Consider the following 1,136-nt stretch of genomic DNA (forward strand, 5'->3'; position numbering starts at 1 on the left):
ACTCTCCGGGTAGCGGTATCGTCTCATTCGACAATACAATATAAATAACCTTCAGGGTAAGAATATTATCATATTTGATAATACAATGCAGATAAATATCTTCCAGGTATCTTTAGTTGCTAAATAATAATATTTCTCTCTTCAAAGTTTTCATTTGTCCCATCTCCGAACATAATTGCATATTCATTATGAACCTTGTCTTGCTGAGAATTCGAATAAAGTAATGCTACTCATATTCTTAATTCTTGGTATAAGAAGCATAAAATATTTCCTGTATCCACAGAAAAGTTGTCAATTTGGGGAGCTTTGGCCCTTTTTGACCTCTCCATATTCATTGAATGGAAGAATATGCTGATTTTTTAGGCGAGCTTATAAACCTGCATACACAGAAAAATTGTTAGTTTAAAATGAACTTGATCTGTGTCGATCTCTTCGGTTGTCTCCTCCTTGTCTTGCTATCTCCGGTTGATTTCTTCGATCTCCCGCTTCTTGATAGATAAGACAAAATATTTTATGCAAAATAATTGAAACATGAAAGAAAAGTTTTAAGAAAAAATAGATTTTCAAGAAAATAATATTTGGAAAAGGTCACTGCCAAGTGTCATATCACGTCAAGCTTGATGAACGCCATTTTGGAGTTGATGTTTCGGGATCTGTCTGATTACTTGCTGGGACGTATTCAAAGTTGCTCTAACCTGCCGATGAACCTTGTTGAAATTTTGAGGCCATCCTCAAAATTTCTGTCCCAGTCAACTGTCTTAGCTTATCTTTAACCGTTGGTGATCAAATTACGGAATTTTTGAGATCCTCTCAAAAATTATGTCCCAACTGCAGATCTCGAAGTAACTTCAGTCTTGGTTTGTTAAAAAGATCTTCTTCTTAAGAATTTTTGAGTCCCTCTCAAAAATTTTGTCCCAGTTTCTATTATAAAGAGAAAAAATATAAATCTTACGGGAGATATGACCGAATCGTTGTGGCGCCTACGTATCCCGTTAAGGCAGGATCAGGTCAAACGTAGTTCCCCCTCAAAGATTAACAAAAATAAGAAAATTTAAGCAAAGAACCCAACCGAGGCCGACAAAGGCCGCCTACGTATCTCATTCTTGAGAATTCAGGTCGAACGTAGTTCAAATACA

Source organism: Solanum tuberosum, unplaced genomic scaffold (genome assembly GCF_000226075.1).
Source record: "Solanum tuberosum cultivar DM 1-3 516 R44 unplaced genomic scaffold, SolTub_3.0 scf00439, whole genome shotgun sequence".
NCBI lineage: Eukaryota > Viridiplantae > Streptophyta > Magnoliopsida > Solanales > Solanaceae > Solanum > Solanum tuberosum.